This window comes from Schistocerca nitens, chromosome 3 (genome assembly GCF_023898315.1).
Source record: "Schistocerca nitens isolate TAMUIC-IGC-003100 chromosome 3, iqSchNite1.1, whole genome shotgun sequence".
Classification (NCBI taxonomy): domain Eukaryota; kingdom Metazoa; phylum Arthropoda; class Insecta; order Orthoptera; family Acrididae; genus Schistocerca; species Schistocerca nitens.
In genome coordinates this window covers 992,861,194-992,877,015 of record NC_064616.1, presented here as the reverse complement: position 1 = coordinate 992,877,015, position 15,822 = coordinate 992,861,194, and positions in this window count along the sequence as shown.

Genomic DNA, 15,822 nt, shown 5'->3' with positions numbered 1-15,822 from the left:
GGATGATCCTGGCATAACCTATAAAGATATGGTGACTGCACTTAAATTATTCGATCACATGGACACCACCGTTTACGTGAAGGGAAAGGACAAAATCTCCTGGATGTGATGAATATTTAAATTTACTTCTCTTCAAGACCTGGAATTCTACTGACGTCCATCTATTCATCGACTCAAGAACATTTACCAAAAAATTGCTATTGTATCTGCATATGGGAATGTAAAATTACTTTTAAGTTGGATCAGAAATAAATAATTTTATTATTCCATAACAATGATTGTTTTCTTTCTGTGACACCTACATCCGTAGCAACTAAGTTTATTGGGGATACAGTACCTGAAGTGCATTCCAATGCAACTGTCTGAGGCACATACCTCAGCCGTTGAGAGCGGTTTCACCAGATGACTAACGTTACCGGAGTCAGTAATAGACAAGCTTTCACCTCACCTGTGTGGAAACCAGTGACAGCACTGCAGAGGCGATGTGTCATGTAACAGCTGTGTGGCTGCCAGGGCTGAAAGAGAGTGCTGACGTGCACTGCGTGTGCATCACCACCGGATGAAGTCAAGCAGTATACCTTATAGGCATGTGCAGTGCAATGTGGATGTACACAAATACAGTTATCATATTTTTTAATAAAAAGAAAGATGATTGAGGGGTGAAATAATAACATTCGACATTTTTACAATAAAATAAGTGAATTTATTGTTGAATTCAGAATTTTTTTAAACAGTATTTGCCAAATATCAGTTTACAGGTACACGATCCAGATTCTGTTTTTTTTACATAGATACATGATTGGTTTTTGGCGAAAAAAATCAACCTTCTGCTGTTTGCAGATACGTGTTTCAGATTTTACATTATTGTGAAATATGAGCATTCTGCTCACATAAATTATATATATATATATATATATATATATATATATATATATATATATATATATATAAAAGTTTATGGCTAATGCAGAGGTACTACAACCTACTTACAAGGTAAACACTATCGCTAGTGAAGTTCCATCCGAAAAAAGAAAAAGACTTTTAACTAAAGGCAAACGGATTGCCTTCAAGTGGGTGCTCTAAAACATTTTCCACTACCACGAGCAATTGAACATATGTTTCGTTGAAGTAAGTGGCTCTAAATATTTTCCACTACAACGAGCAATTGAACGTATGTATTTCTTTGAAGTCGATGGATGTAAGCATTTTCCACTATAACAAGCAAGTGAACATATATATTTCTTTGAAGTCGATGGCTCTAAACATTTTCCACTACAACAAGCAAGTGAACACATATATTTCCATGAAGCTGATAGCTCTAAACATTTTCCACTACAACAAGCAAGTGAACATATATAAAGAATTTAATTGGTGGAACTCACATACTTAAAACTAGTTCTGACTGGATGGCTAGCGGTAGGTGCAACTTACAAATTAAAATCTAATGTCTATAACCAGCCACACAAAAGCACATACTAAGTGCGAAAAGTTTTTTTTTTCTTGACATAAAAAAGATACAAGTCAAGTGGGAAAATTTATGTTTTGTTCATATATTAACTAGTAATAGTCGTGAAAAATATTTATATAAATAGACTTTTTTCTAAATACTTTTTTCAGTTTTAATTTTTTTCTTTTTTCTGTTTTTATGATTTTCTTTCGAAAAATAATATATATATATATATATATATATATATATATATATATATATATATATATATATACTTAACACAGGCTCCCACACTCATTCGCGCACTCAGACATACACAGAAGCGTGCAAACTCATACACACCACACAACACTCTCATCCCGTGTTTACACTATGATAAAAGAGTCATACTATTTCCATACATAACCACCAATCACAACATTCACACGGTCATTACCTCTCTATCAATCAACCAGAGTCCCCCACCCCTACTTTCGTTTCAAGTAAATAGTGTTAGTATGGGAGGGTTTCCACCCAATCCTCACAGATCGTCATGAGAAGACAATCCGATTTTAGACTGTAGCACAGTGTACAGCTCATGACCTCGTTTGTTGAACCATGTGTGGACGAGCGCTTTCAGCACTGCGACCATACAGGCATTGCAAATAGTCCTCGACCATAAGAGTACAAGATGCTATCCATCTAACACCCTTTGCCCGCCTCTGAGTGTCCCCGTCTATTGTACGATATGCATACATTTTGGATCACAATCCCACAAACTTTACAATTGGCAAACCACTCGACTCGTCTTTCATGATACCGATAACCTTCTTGTTCTGAGGAACGATACCGTAAGTATTATTGGTGCCATAAGAAGACACGTCGAATTCTTTACCATTGCACCTAATTACTTCATATGGATCGCAATTCTTGATCCAGTAGATAAAGCTGTCTGTATCCATATAAAGTAACCTTGATTCTACGAAATGAGGTTTTGCAAACTCATAGTGGATTCGGTACATGTACAATTTGGAGATATCCAGTATGCACATCTCCAAATAGATATGCTTCATAAACTCTACTGCAGTCTTCAACATCTCCAAGGCAACGAAATTTTCATTGAAGATGGTGGTACGCTTAAAATTTGGCCTGGCTATACATTTTCTCATGCCATAACGCCCTTCCCATTCGGTTCTAATGACAATATCGGGTTCATTTCGTACGTTCTGCATAGTTTTACCGAAAATGGAATTATTCATTAATTTATGAAAGTCTTTTTAAAATCTTTACTCGCGACCACCCTCTTTTCGGTATTTAGTTCAATATACCCTTCAACCAGGGGGATTGCTTGAAGGAGATTGTCTGGGTGTCTCTAACAAGCTTCATCCCTAATGTGAGGCACTGCTCGAGGCTACGATAATGAATAACATACCTCTGCTTATCTCCAACAGTAGCCAATAGTGTAGAGATGGTGCTTCCTCCTGGACATAACGGCAAGTCGCTTGTCTCTCTCTCCATGAAAATTATTAGGGTATACGATGTCTGCCTCAGGCACATATCCCACTGGAACCCACAAACCGGCAGTGGCTGCATCACGGCGTGCCCGTATAAGTTGTTAACATGTACAAAATGTAACTAGAATCAAGGGATGCGTTGAACTCGACACCCATCCTTTGCCTTGGTGTGCCTGTGAACACGTTGACAAAGTCCCCCACGGATCCCTCGCTCAAGAAATAGAACCATTGCAGGATCGGTGAAAAGTTCAATGCTGCACCCCGTTTTTTTGAGCATAGCGTCCCAGGACAACCCAGGTGCCGTGTAATAAAAGGCGGGCTCCAGAGAGTACGTGGTCATACATACACTACGGAACTTTTCGGAAACATCTGCAAGCAAACGCACGTCAGTGTCCATGTATAACCTTGCATACTCTCCCAAATTGGGAATGTTGAATTCCCGCCAGACATTCACGGCATGCTCATAATCTGCCATAGTTATAGCATCGCCTGTGAGAGTACTTGTAAATGCAGATATGTCGGGAAACCTGGTTTCATTGAGTTTTGCCATACTATCAACATACTCGTATGGGAAAACTCCTTTCCTAGTCGCAAGTTGAAACTTTTTCTCATCGGGAAATGCAGATCGAGTGATATGCATATCATTCCGAGGTAAAGTCGCAACCAGTTTCTGGAGTGAAGTCTGCATAAAGCGTAAAGAGTCAAGGAAGCGGAGCGTAATTTTTGGTGTCATTCGTTTGGAAAAAGAAATGTACTTCTCAACACTTTCAGGGAGGACACTGACCTGATCATTCTTCATACCGAATTTAGCCAAGTGCTCAACGAGAAAATGAGCGTCATAGCCGCAAATTATGAAAAAAGACGGCTATGTGTCTAGGTAACTGATACTTCAAGTTGCATGTGTTGTGAGCTGCACTGCGAAACTTACCCGTAAGATGACAGTGGTCTCTACGAGGAGTTTCCGCTTTTCTATCTAAGGCCAGCCCACAAATATGACAATTAACCCCCTTTTCATACAGTTCATCATCTTCCTTTGATTTGGTCATGGGAATGTTGATGCTGTAGAGCCTGTCAACTTCCCATGAAAATTTTTCATGCTCAGTAAGAAGTCAAACCGCTGGATCATTCCCTACATAAGACTGATAGCGGCTAAGTTTAAAATCATAAGCACATACAACTTGGAACGCTGCCGCATAAGGTACGTGTATTTGTGTGAAATTTGTGTGTGAGGCTAGGGGATTCCCTTCCCAACGAGTAATAAGAGCCAGCAAGCATTCAAAATCGGCGTACACAACAAAAGGACAACGTTGCTGGTGGTGAGCATTTTCAAATTTAATGAAGTTATTTTCCTCAATGCGCATAACCACACATACAGGGTCCTTGAGAGCACAATCTAATAGATGTATGGCTAGTAGCTCTTCAGATGAAAAATAATTCAAACACCTTAAACAAATATGCTTTTTATAGTGATCTTTTGATAGTTGGGAGGAAAGGAGTCGGTACATGTCTTTCATCCAGACGTAGTGATGATTACCACCTTCAGAGAAGAGCAACATGTTTACATGCAACTCTCGCTCACCTGCAAATTTTGAGAAATGGGGGGGGGGGGGGGGGCGACTATTATGTGCTTGTCTTGCTCATCTGACTTGTCCTTCTTCTTCTTCTTCTTCTTCTTCTCCAGACCATAAACGTGGACCGATATTCCGGTATTCTGAGCCTCAAACTTATGTATGTCCTGGATCTTTACAGGGAACTCTATACCATCAAAGTTATACGGTGTCTTAATATCTTTGACTTCGTAACTTCTCGGACGATGCGCTAACGTCTTGTAATTTCTCTGACAAGCCAGGACTGACCATGCAAAACAAGCATTATCATACTGATTTTGAACATTAATGCACACCCGCTTCTTCTCAGTATCTATAGGGAGTTTAATATAACTGGACCCTCCATTTATTGGATCCTAGACATGTTTACGGATGTCGAGGTGTGGTATACAGCTGAGCGCTTTAGCGGAGCCACGTACTTCCACCTCGGAAAATCGGGCCACAATAGCGCTCAAGGTGGATTCTAGATACCACTCAGCAATGGAATTGCTCCGAGAAATAACGCCATTATCGCCCCATATACAGTGGAGAGTCGTTGTCTACACCTCACCTTCACGTTTAGGTGGGTATCTCAGTTCGCAGCATAATACTGCGCTACATTTAATGGCGCTAAATCCCGGATCTTCTAGGACTTTGAGGAGCTCGGTCTCCAAGACAGGGAGGCATGCCTCTAAAAACCCGACAGGGTCTCGGTACCTCCCTCCAGGATTCTCAATCCTAGTGAAAGAGATGCGCCCTCGAAAGCCCTAGCAACTGCTGAGTATTCTAAGGGGGTCATTATGCCATTATTCTGATCCAAATCATTATCGATAGGATGGGGGAGGGAACTACCGCTAGCCACAGGATAATTACTATTGCTACTACTACTACTACAGCTAGGGGTCCAGCCGGTAGACGATGGGGCTGGCGGTGGCCCGTCATCATCATCTACAGGGAGGGGTATGCGTGTCGGGACACGAACCTTGCGCTGGCGGCGGCGGGGGCGAGCTGCTCCAGGAGGATGAGGAGGAGGTGGTGACAGCCGACTGTGGCGACGGGCCCCGGGCTGCGTTGCTCCCGCTACCTGCCTGTGGAGTGGGAGACCAGCGGCCAGCCGGACGCCAGAGAGCCTGTGGCGGTGCGGGGATGGTGCTTGCGCTGTCTGCTGCTGCTACTGCCCTGACAGGGGCTACACAGGTCACCGAATGTCTTTGCGGCTGAGTGCCCTCGATTCCCGCCTCCGCAACCACCGCTCTAGGTACACGAGCTATGCCGTGTCATATACATGCAACATAAATAAGAAAAAAATATAAGAATAATGATCTATATTTAAAAGAGTAATAAATAATAATAAGACTAAATAATCGTAATTATTTGCAGTAATGTTAATCTTTAAAACTATTCACCTTCTCCGCTCTAGCTCCACGGTTTGAGCAACTCATTGTCACATTCAACAAGGCCCCCAAACCAGTCAGGCAGATCGAGTTCCTCCTCTCTAAAAACTCGGTAATTTGGCTGTCCCCTTGAGCAACCACCATTTGAACGCCACCTTGCACGCCTTCCTCGACACACCCCTCCCTATGCGCGGAAGTAGGAACATCTAGAAAGAAAAAGCAAAGAATATTTCTAAAAAAGCTGAATATAGACACTTGGAAAAGAGTATATATTCGATTAAATTATTTCAATTTAGGAACTACGATTTTATTACATATGTACTTACATTCGAGCTGTGCTTGCGCCCTCTCCATCTCGAGCTGTCCACCGAGCGCCTCAAGTTCTGGACGGATGTAATCTAAATGGTTCAAATGTCTGTGAGCACTGTGGGACTTAACATCTGAGGTCATCAGTCCCCTAGAACTACTTAAACCTAACTAACCTAAGGACATCACACACATCCATGCCCGAGGCAGGATTCGAACCTGCGACCGTAGCGGTCGCGCGGTTCCAGGCTGTAGCGCCTAGAGCCGCTCGGCCACCCCGGCCGGCGATGTAATCTAGAAAGATGGGAAAGAGTGAGTGTAATATCGAGTATGGAGAAGAAATATGTCTGTAGAAGAAGTGCAGTCACTTCAATGATACAGAAATCAGCTGACCAAAACAGATATAACATGTAGATAAAAATAAAAAAGATGAAATCTTTATAGAGAGTAATGAAAACAGATATAACACGTAACACAGAACACAGATCACGTGGGCACACATACATACACAAATTCAATCAGTATAGAGAGCACTCCAAAACAAATATAAAATAGAGACACGCAACATATAGACACACAACATATAGACACAAAACACACAATTCGTTAAAAGACCCAGCAATCTTAATATAGAACACAATCTGTTAAATGACCTGCCAATCTTTATAGAGAGCTGTCCAAAACAGATATAACACGTAACACCGAACATATAGACACAGAATCCGTTAAAAGAGCTAACAATCTGGGTGGAATGCGATTCAAAACGGGTGTAGCACTCGTACACGGAGTTAAAGGGTACAGATATCGGAACACTGAAAATGTACTTACAAGGTAATGGAACTTGGTCCACACGAGACCGTTTGCTGCTACTGCTGCCACTGGCACAGTCGCTGGTGCTGCCTGTACGCTTCATAATCTGACTGACGTCGACAACCGTATTTAACGAAGTATAGAAGCAGAGTGAGAGTGAGTTGGATTGTGGCCTAGTTTATATAGGCTCTATGACGTAGAGTCACATGACTAGTGCAGCATTCTAGGGGTAGGGGGTGGTACGTCATGAAAGACCACTGCGCCCCTAGTGGGAAAATGTGAAATTTATGATTTGTTCATTGAATATGGAAGTCGTACATTGAAAGTGAAATGGAATTAAGTACTTGGGTAATTAATACGTTAGATGTGTGATGTGAGTGTTAGTTTAGTTAGAATATTTACAGAAGACTATGTACGGCGCGTGTATGGAGGTGGCGGCCGAGGGTGTTTGATGTAAGCGGTCGGACACCCGCGGGCCGGTGGCACGGCGCGGCGAGAGAGAGACAGCGGACGATCTTGTGTCATCAACCCAAGTCACGGTAGCGTCCTCTGGTGGCTACGATGTGATCTAAGCTAGTTGGGCTCTGGAGCTCGTGGTGGATACATTGGGTGTAGCCATCTTGAATGATGGTACTTGCGTCATGATCTGACGTCACGGTGGCGTCCTCTCGTGGCGAGGATATGAACTAAGCCAGTTGGAGTCCAGACCCAATGGAGAACACATGCTTGAAATTGGTTAAATAATAAAGATAAGTACTTTTTCCCGCCATTTTCTTTGCGTAGTAGAGATAAGTGTGGTGTGATGGATTATCATGTTGCAATTTCAACTTAGCGCCATTTTTCCGGACGAGGGGGGCGTGGCACTTTGTCCCAATACTTGTTATCTATGGCACTCCCCCCGTCACGATAATTCAAAACGAGCTGCCCCTCTTTGAAGTTTTCGGTGTCGTCCATCTATCCTACCTGATACAAATCCCATATCCCGCCACAAGACTCCAAAAAAGGACAGACAAGTGTAGTGTAGGCACTTTCTTTAGTCGCATTTTTTGTGACCTCTCCCAAAAAAAATATATTCGTCATTGGAACCCCTAAGTATTTAGCTGAATTTACAGCCTTAAGATTTGCGTAATGTATCATGTAACCGAAATTTAACGTATTCCTTTCAGTACTCATGTGGGTGACTTCACACTTTTCTTTATTTAGAGTCAATTGCCACTTTTTGCATCTTAAAGATATCTTGTCTAAATCATATTGGAATTGGTCTTGATCATCGATGATAACTGAAAATAATAAATTAATTGTTTACATTAGAACAGTCTGTTTACTAACAGTCACGTTACATATAGCCAAAGCTTTAAATAATTGTGAGGTTTTATAATGACTCCTTTTATTATTAGGCTAATTACTGTTTAGCTCTACAGGGCCATTATACTGAAATGTTTCCCCACACCACCTAGTATTGTCTTTCTATGTGTGTGAGTAACTGTATGTTCACTGTTGTGGGTAAATACATACAGCGTACACAGGGCGGTGTGTGAAACTGATGGCGATTACACGCTTCCGCTGTTGTAGAAATCTGCTCCAGATGCTGCAGATACCGTGTTGAGCTGAAAGTGTTAACCAAAGTACGGAGAAATATTCTTCGGGGGTCTGTTGCATAGCAATCAGATTGCTTTCAGTTCTGAGAAATGTCCAGTTACTATTGTGGATTTGAATTATCCATGAAGTGACTTCCTTTTCGAAGAAAACATCGAACTATTTCACTAGAACTGAACGCTCCCGTCGGAACTGTTCTCAACTGGTGTTTATTAGTAAATCACAATAGCAGTACATCGCTGGGTGTATAATAAGACGTACCTTCTTGAAATGAACAATATTTTATTGTTCTATTAACTGATTTCCTTCCATATGCACTTATATTTTACAATGTGAATCAAAAAAACTCGCAATGGCGTCGATATTTACATCACAAGATTGGCTCTCCTCCCCTAAAAAAAAATTACTCTTAACAAGAACAAAAGAACTCTATATCCTAAGAATAATTATGTGAGCGCTGACCGCCACAGAGTAATAAACAATATCTTTGTCTCTCTCTCGCACTGTCACAGCAAGTTACGCTGCATGATACAGCATAATATAGAAATAGATGACAGAGAGATAGAAAAACAAAATCGCTCAAAAGTGGAAAGGCCGCTGGGCTTGATGGGATACCAGTTCGATTTTACACACAGTACGCGAAGGAACTTGCCCCACTTCTTGCAGCGGTGTACCATAGGTCTCTAGAAGAGCGTAGCGTTCCAAAAGATTTGAAAAAGGCACAGGTCATCCCCGTTTTCAAGAAGGGACGTCGAACAGATGTGCAGAACTATAGACCTACATCTCTAACGTCGATCAGTTGTAGAATTTTGGAACACGTATTATGTTCGAGTGTAATGATTTTTCTGGAGGCAAGAAATTTACTCTGTAGGAATCAGCATGGGTTTCGAAAAAGACGGTCTTTGAAACCCAGCTCGCGCTATTCGTCCACGGGACTCAGAGGGCCATAGACACGGGTTCCCAGGTAGATGCCGTGTTTCTTGATTTTCGCAAGGTGTTTCATAAAGTTCCCCACAGTCGTTTAATGAACAAAGTAACAGCATATGGACTATCAGACCAATTGTGTGATTGGGTTGAAGAGTTCCTAGATAACAGAATGCAGCATGTCATTCTTGAGCCGTGTAAAATTTGCTGTTTTGAAGAGCGCGCTGCAGTGCGTAGTGAGAAGCAGTCGCCTTCCGTTTCTGCCGGTGGCGCCGCTGTGGCTATCGCAGCTTTGGTGTCTCCCTCTGGTGGGAAAAGGGAAATGTTGCCTGTTCACGTGTATTTCAGGGGCGCGATGAGCTCGCTAAGGGGCAGGCGATCATTGTAGGCACAACCACCCCTTCCTTCCGCCTCCTTGATTTCTATCTCACCATCTATGGCCGTCCGATCGCCCTCACCCCCACCCTTAAGTACCTTGGCGTCACCCTCGACCGTCCACTCTCCTGCACCCCCCCTCTCCGGACAATCCAAGCCAAGGCACGCTCCCGACTCCGTCTCCTCAAGCTCCTTTCCGGCCGTACGTGGGGTCTGGACCCCTCCACCATACTCCACAACTATAAATCCCTCATCCGCCCTATCCTTTATTACGCCCATCCAGCCTGGATCTCCGCCCCCCCCCCCTACCTTCTATAAATCCCTTCGAATCCTTGAACGCCATGCTCTCCGCCTCACCTATCGCATCTGTCTCCCCTCCCCCACACGAATCCTGTACGATCTCATTCCGTTCCCCCACCTCCTCCTTTTCCTTGAAAGGATACGGATCCTGTACACCTCCTGCAAACTCGATCCTCCTCACCCGCTTGTCTCGCCCGTCCTCCCCTGCCCCCGACCGCTGCCGCTACTGTATTTCCACGTCCCACCCGGTCTCCATCTCTCCACCCTCCTTACCCTCTCCCAAGGTGGCTTCCACTAGCTCCCTCTCCCTGATGATGCCCTCCTCCCCTCCATCTACCCCTTCTACCAACTTTGATCCTCCCCCCCTCTTCCTGTGTTTGCTCCATTGGGCACCCTCCCACCCTTCTCTCCCTCTTCCCTCTCTCCACCATTTCTCCCCACTCCTCCCCCGGGCTTCCCCTCCCCTGTCCCTCTCCTCCTCCCCCGTCTCCTCAGCCATTGGCATCCTTGTTCTCCCCTCTCCCCCACCTCACCCTTCTTCCCCTCTCGGCAGGTCCCCGGACTCGCACACGCTAAGTGGACATTCGCGCGCCGGAGATCATCGCCATCAGTGTCTCGGGTGTGCCGTCGTGTTTAGTGTTCAGTGTTCACCGTCACACTCCATCGTTCACCAGTGCCATCGACATCTTCAGTGTTTGTGCTTCGTGTCAACAGTTTGTAGTGTGGATTGTCATCGAGTGTGAACGGCTTCATGTTTTTTATGTTCATGTGTCTATTGTTTTGTCCCCGCCGTTTTGTTCCAACTCATGTGTCTTCTCTGTTTTATCATTGTACTATCTATGGCTGAAGAGAGGCGTATTGTGCTGCTGCCAGCCTACCTGTTATACTGGTATTCAAATCACAATAAAGAAAAAAAAAACTCGCTAAGGGGCGAGTCTGGTCAGTTGGTTAGCCGGATCAGTGTGGGGCAGTCAGATCGGTTGGTCGGTCGCGCACTGAGACACAAGATGACTTGTCCGTCTTGAGCGTCGGCGTATGTGAGGTCGCCACGTGAGTCCAGTGGGCCGCGCCGTATAGCGAGGTGTAGTGGCTTCGCGGCCGACACGAGAGCAACAGGAGCCAACCCACGTTATCGGACTGGCCGGTGCGAGCTGCGACGCCGTGAGACGGGAGATCGACGCGCCTTCCTGCGTCCGTTGAAGCGGCTGCCAGCGGACGGTTCGGGAGAGCGTTTTGGGGGTGCTGCGCCAGGTCTTCGCCAGACATCGCAGTTTATTAGAAGTTAAGTCGTATGTTGTTTCATTTACTTGTTAAATTCTGCTACCTTTCTTGGTCAGTCTCTCGTCCCCAGCTTGCTCGTCTGTCTTCCGTCCGCATTTCTTAGGTAGTTAGTGTCTGTCTGTCGGTCTGCCATACGTTAATAGCTGCCTCTGTCATGTTTGTCGAATTCGGTGTTAACGAATTTATTGCTTGAAGTGTATTGGCCGAATTGCTGAAATATGTTTTTATTTTGCCTATCATCTTGAGAGGCGGTATATGTGTAGTGTAGAGCATGTTTGTATATTTTATGTGAGACTGCATTTCATGGGTTTTTATTGAAATGGTCGTTTTAGTATATAAAGTTGCCACCCTTCCACCGTAAGAGTTTTTTTTTTTTTAAATCAAGTTACACCTTCGGTGGCAAGTGAATTTTTTTTATGTTAGTGTTCTGTACTATTTCCATCCCTCCTACTGGGTGCATAGTTTATGTGCTTGTGTGGGTTGTTAAACTTTTTAGTTTAAAGTAATCTGGTGTGTTGCAGATTTGCACCAGGGTAGTCTTTCAGAGGTTGTTATGAGCGGTCGTGACCACGGCTGTGTCAAAGGGCAGCGGCAACGTTCTCAGACCGAAAGCTCATACTGTAAATATTTGTTCTTTCTGCCTCTGAATAAAAGTGTAACTTGATATTTTGAGGGTGCTTTCTGATTATAATTTTAAATCTGGTTTTTTTTAAAAAAAAAGGGGCCCTTAGGAAAAAAATTTCCATTTGTTGAAAGAAATTTAATTTGTTTTCATCAGTTACCCACTGACAACTACTTCCACGCTCACATAGTGTGATTAAATGTGTTAATGTTCTTGATGAATCGCTAGTAAATACAATAAATTCTTAAGAAAAAGTTTTGAAAGTAAATTTAGGGTTCAATTCTCAATGGAGAGACGTCTTCCGAATTAAGAGTGATTTCAGGTGTGCCACAGGGGAGTGTCGTAGGACCGTTGCTATTCACAATATACAGTGTATATAAAAGAGCTTGTGGATAACATTGGAAGTTCACTGAGGCTTTATGCGGATGATGCTGTAGTATATCGTGAGGTTGTAACAATGGAAAATTGTACTGAAATGCAGTGGATCTGCAACGAATTGACGCATGGTGCAGGGAATGGCAATTCAATCTCAATGTAGACAAGTGTAATGTGCTGCCAATACATAGAAAGAAAGATCCTTTATCATTTAGCTACAATATAGCAGGTCAGCAACTGGAAGCAGTTAATTCCATAAATTATCTGGGAGTAGGCATTAGGGGTGATTTAAAATGGAATGACCATATAAAATTAAGCGTTGGTAAAGCAGATGCCAGACTGAGATTCATTGGAAGAATCCTAAGGAAATGCAGTCCTAAAACAAAGGAAGTAGGTTACAATTCACTTGTTCGTCCACTACTTGAATACTGCTCACCGGTGTGGGATCCGTACCAGATAGGGTTGATAGAAGAGATAGAGAAGAGCAGCGTGCTTCGTTACAGGATCATTTAGTAATCACGAAAGCGTTACGGAAATAATAGATAAACTCCAGTGGAAGATTCTGCAAGAGAGACGCCCAGTAGCTCGGTACAGACTTTTGTTGAAGTTTTGAGAACATACCTTCACCGAGGAGTCAAGAAGTATATTGCTCCCTCCTACATATATCTCGCGAAGAGACCATGAGGATAAAATCAGAGTGATTAGAGCCCACACAGTGGCATACCGAAAATCTTTCTTTCCACGAGCAATACGAGACTGGAATAGAAATGAGAACCGATAGAGGTACTCAGGGTACCCTCTGTCACACACCGTCAGGTGGCTTGCGGAGTATGGATGTAGATGTAGATGCAGCCCCAGCTGCTCCTGTTTGAAGTTACGAGGCTCTAGGCAGCTCCTACAAGAAGATGTATGCATTCCATTGAGATTCCCAGGTATGCTACATCTTTTTATAGTTTAAGTCAACTAGCTGTTTTGCAATGAATACACACTTATATATATTACAGCATTATTGTCTAATATTGGTTTTTTATATAATTAGGCATTGGTGTGACAGGAATTTCAATAACTGTATGTACAGGATGGGCGTATGGGCAGGCAGTGGGCGCTATGGAATGATTAGGATTATTTTTAGAGAAAGGCCATTTATTGGCGAAAGCATGTTGGAAGGGGTTACATAGGCCTAGGGAGGTGAGGGTGAGCCAGAGCGTAGAGTTTGGCGAAACATAGTTCGTGAAGCTAACGAAAGTTGTCGTCTGCGAAAACTAAGTCGACAGTGCCGCAGCACCGGGAGAAGCGGGAGATGTTCACTGCTGCAGGGCGCGCATCTGACTCGCGGGTGAAAGAATACAAGAGAGCGAGCCCTGCTGCTCTCATCTTTTACTTTCCCCTCTTTGGAGAAGTGTGAGGGGGAGTTTGTAGCCTTTTGGCTTTTACTCCCCTGTGTACGTGTGTGTGTGATTATTTCTGTCGTTTTTTGGTGTCTGTGAAATGTGATGATTGTTCTGTTTGTGTCTGGTACTTGCCTGAGGTAGGCGAGATGATTGGTGTTATATAGGAAGGAACAGGATTAAGGGATTGGGTATTGGGATTTTCTCTTCGATTTAATCGTCGAAGATCGTCATAGGGCGCTTGTGCTTGTCGCGGGACATGTCATACCGACCTAGGGAGTGGATGAGGGCGTTTCCTGATCTGGAAGAACCTTCGTAGAAGGCCCTTGCCAGATCTTGGAAACGCTCTCTCAGGAGTGGGATTTCAGCTGCGGCGTGCAGATCATCTATGGGGAATCCGAGAGGTAAATGCAATGCCCTCCTGAGGGCGCGGTTCTGCAGCCTCTGGAGTTTGTCCAGGTGCTGCTTCGCCGCGTATCCCCAGACAGGACACGCATATTCCGTGACTGGCCGGGTCAGGGCCTGATACACGTTTACTGCTACTGGGCAGGGAAGGGAGCTGGTTGAGTTCAGGATTGGATATAGGATGGACATTCTGGCGCAGACCTTCCTGTGGACCTCGTCTATGTGGGGATTCCACGTAAGACGAGAGTCCAAGGTTACACCAAGGTACTTGGCAGTTCTGCGCCAGGGGAGTTGGGTTCCATTTAGGTGAAGATGGAGGGGGGGGGGGGGGGGGGGGACGTTGAGGAGGTTCGCGCCTTCCGAGCCTGCGGGTAATCAGCATAGCCTGTGTCTTTTCAGAGTTGACGGTGATACGCCAGCGACGGGCCCAAGTTTCTGTGTCATCTAAAACCCTTTGTAGCCTACAGATGACCAGGTCCTTGTTCGCATTTCTCGTGTAGAAGGCTGTGTCGTCTGTGTACTGTGCAGTGTGCACCAGGGGGGCCGTTGGAGTGTCGGCAGTGTACAGACTGTACAGAACGGGCTCCAGGACCGAGCCCTGTGGCACCCCACCACGAATGCGCCTTTTGGTGGAAGTGGCAGTTTCTACTTTGACGGAGAAAGTTCTATTCGTGAGATAGCTTTTGATCAGCTTAACTATGCTCCCAGGGAACCCTTGCATGTACAACTTGTTGCCCTACTGAGTCAAAGACTTTGGCTACATCTAGTAGCACTATCCAGCAGTAGCCTCTGTGGTTGAAGCCCTCTGTGGCTGCTTCAACCACTCTCATGACCTGTTGTGGGGCAGAGTGGTTTTGACAGAACCCAAATGGGAAGTCCGGCAGAAGTTGCTCTCTGATAATATGTTCCCGTATGGGTCTTAGCAGGAGGCGCTCATAGATCTTGCTGAGAGTTGGCAAGAGGCTAATCTGCCTGTAGTGCTGCGGGAATAGAGGGTCTTTCCCTGGTTTGTGTATCGCGACCACTTCCTCATGTTTCCAGCAAGCTGGCAACTCGCGGGTTCGAGTAATCTCGTTGAGGACATTCGCGAGGTGTGTGATCGCTGTGGGTGGGAGATTTTTGACTAACTGATTAGTGACACTGTCGTGCCCAGGCGCCTTTTTTGCAGGGAGGGACCTAATTACTCTTGCCACGTCCTCAGGGGCAAAAAGTATGGGTTCGTCCTCTGGGTCCTCCTCAGCATTGAGGAGGACAGCCAGTTGACGACTGACTACCTCTTCATGCTCTTCATCTTGGGGTTCTGCCGCTTGAAACTGCTTCTCGAAGGAGTAGGCGAGGGCTTTGGCCTTCCCAGCATGTCTGTAGACCAGTCCCCGCTCGCCGTGCAGTGGTGGCATCTTAGCGCGTCTTTTTGTGAACTGTTTGGTTGCTTGCCATAGTGTAAGATCGTCTACTTTGAGAGCTGTGAGGCGGTTTTGCCATTGCTGGTTTCTGTGCGCATTGAGCGCTACCTTCAGTTC